The sequence below is a fragment of the Ammospiza nelsoni genome, chromosome 1, assembly GCF_027579445.1.
Source record: "Ammospiza nelsoni isolate bAmmNel1 chromosome 1, bAmmNel1.pri, whole genome shotgun sequence".
NCBI classification, from domain to species: domain Eukaryota; kingdom Metazoa; phylum Chordata; class Aves; order Passeriformes; family Passerellidae; genus Ammospiza; species Ammospiza nelsoni.
The window spans coordinates 118611484-118614278 of record NC_080633.1 but is presented as its reverse complement, the minus strand read 5'-3'; the positions used below and the strand labels follow the sequence as shown (position 1 = coordinate 118614278).

At 40.4% G+C, this 2795-nt stretch overlaps 1 long non-coding RNA gene across 1 annotated transcript; it reads left to right on the top strand.

Moving 5' to 3' along the window:
- Positions 1–419: 419 nt before the first annotated feature.
- On the top strand, positions 420–1525 carry LOC132082230 (uncharacterized). Its single transcript, XR_009419780.1, has 2 exons — positions 420–540; positions 627–1525. It is a non-coding gene; the product is annotated as an uncharacterized LOC132082230 (long non-coding RNA).
- The last annotated feature ends 1270 nt before the right edge of the window (positions 1526–2795 follow it).

Here is a 2795-nt window from a genome sequence, read left to right as displayed (position 1 = left end):
AGGGGTAGGGGACATAATTGTTATGTGTGTCTGCAGTGGATGTAAAATCCTCAGCTTTGTTTCAACTTTTGCAGAAAAAAAATTACAGTTCTGTGCAATAAAGCTTAACTACAGGGAAATACCTAGATCAATATTGCTTTTGCAACCTTACTTCAGTCACTAATGGATGTTTAGAAGTCTTGGTAATGGCCACTCAATGGTTTTTTTGTAAGATCACTTCAAGAATTTGGTGAACTAGGTGGTGTAGGGGGATAGAATATAAGAAGATAAAGATAGTGTAGAAAGTAATCTTACCCCTAAGGAGTTGCAGCTGGGTCAATTATCAAAGATTAGGAGCAGGCCTGACTTTAACAGGCCACAACTGTAGCCAATGAGAAGAGTGCTATAAAAGGGTGGGGTGGCTGGTTGAGAGGGGAACTGGAGTCAGTTGGCTGCTTTGTGAAGAAGAGTCAGTGCTCTGAGGAGTTGCCCACAAGAAACACCAAGAAGGTGTGAAATGTATGTGATAAGGAGACAACAGTATGGAACCCCTGCAATAAGGTGACAACAATGTGGAATCTCTATTTTTGCTACAGAGCTAAGATGCTATGCTCCCACAGTTATGTGTATGTTTTTTTTTTTTCTAGATTTCTCTGCTACATGATATTGTGAAGTGTTGAACCCTTTTTGGAAAACCACTTGAAGGGCAATCAACTAAACTGGACCCAAATGTCTCTGTGTCTCAGCTTCTTTCCCTGTTGCAAAGTGTCCTTGCTCTTATCTCTCAGGCATACTAGAGAGATAAATTCATAATGACTGTGGATCAGTTGCTATGAAATCACAGAAAATTCCAAGAGGTAATAAATAACTTTGTACTTGATATAACATTGATCTGTGATGCTGCAAATGAAGTCTGAGCCATCCCTTGAAAAGAGGTGCATAGAAAGATGGAATAAAAGTTTGCACATCAGCTGTTTTGCACATCAAATGAACCTGGGATATGATTCTATGGCCATATCTCATTGTGTATTCTGCCACACAATAGAGTATTTCACCTCACATTGCTTATAGACAAAAGGGTTGGATAAATTTTTTTATCCCAGTTTTTATTCCCCTCTCATTTTCTAACTTATCTTAAAGTTTTCTTTGAACATCATTTTTAATCTCACAACCCAACTGTGAAAAGGCAGCTCCTGCTTTCCTGGGTACAGGGTGTTTGTCAATTCACTGTCCACTGAGAACAAATGTTTCTGACAATGCTCTCCTCAGTAGTGATTGCTCTTATTTTTTCCTTTTCTTCATCTATAAAACACTAGATAAATTGTTTTTAGAAATGCAGCTTTCAATTTTAAGCTGGTTTATGCAGCACTTTCATCACAATTCAGTCCTTTGTAATCGGATCATTTATAAAATTGCCCAAGGAAGAATTGTTTCCAAGAAGTATGAGTAAGATGCCATTATGAGGATCCAATAACAAAACCAAGAGTTTCCACTCAAAAAGGAATAGTCTAACCTGGCCTGGGAATGCTGTAGTAAATAGATAAAATTAATCTATTGAGTTTTAGGCTTCAAGGTAGTAGGAGAGGACAGAGAGAAATGTGGGACTGCAGGTCTGTCTCCCTAGTGGGAAGAGTTTTCCATATTGCCTGCTGCTCTTTGTCCCTTTCAGCTCTATGAGACAGTTTGCATTTTGCCTTGGTACTCTTTGTAAAAGATTTCTGCACAGTGTAAGGCAGACTTCAAAATACCCTGTGTGGTCCCCATGAGGAGACTGACCCTCTGTCACAAGCACTATCTAGCTTTTCTCTCTTCAAGAAAAAGAGAGGGGAGCTGAGGCAAAATGTAAACCTTACATTGAACAAAATAGTTAACTGAGCATTTAATTAGACATGAACAGGACCTTAATGGTGAAAGTCTTGCCTGCTAGCACATCTTCTGACTTGGGTGATGCTGCAGCTCATGTCGCTGGTTGTAACAGGTACAAACAAGAAGTCCAAAGGTAGAAGCAGGTCACACAGACTTTCAGTGTCTGAAAATGAATTGAAATGCTTAATATCACAGGATCCAGTGTGTTCTCAGAATGGGCTATAGAGGTAATAACAGGAAACTTGCATTTTGCTGCTGGTTGTACTAAACAGGGCTCAGAATTGCACAGAAGCAGGTGGCTTTTGGCCCGAGTTTGCAACCTGCTGGATCCCACTGTGTGGTGTTTGAGTTTGTGAGGGTCCCCAAGATGAGGTGAGAGATGAGAATCTGACTCCATGTTCTCAGAAGGCTGATTTATTATTTTGTGATACTATGTTAAGAAATGCTATACTAAAACTATACTAAGGGAAGAGAAGGATACAGACAGAAGGCTTAACAAGCACGATAATGCAAAACTCGTGCCTGACCCCTCAGTCTGACACAGCTGGCTAGTGGTGATTGATCATTAATTAAAAACAATTCACATGTTTGGATAAACAATCTCCAGACCACACTTCAGAGCAGCAAACACAGGAGAAACTGAGGCTTCTCATCTTCCCAGGAGAAGAAACCCTGGCAAAGGGATTTTTCAGAAAATATGACAGTGACACCACTGAGCTTTATTTATCTCAAGATTTTGGTGGTTAGAAAAAGGCAATTCAGACCATTGTCCAGAGGGTGGCACACTTAAACAGGTGGTAGAGAGAATCTCCTTCCCTTGCTGCTCCACCTCTTAAGCTTCACATCTGGCTAGAAGTTGTGCTGCTCTCTGCAGGTTTGTCTGGGTCTGCAAACAGAGGTAGTAGCTCTTGGCAGACAGGAAGGCAAATAGATGAAACAGTGAGCACAAT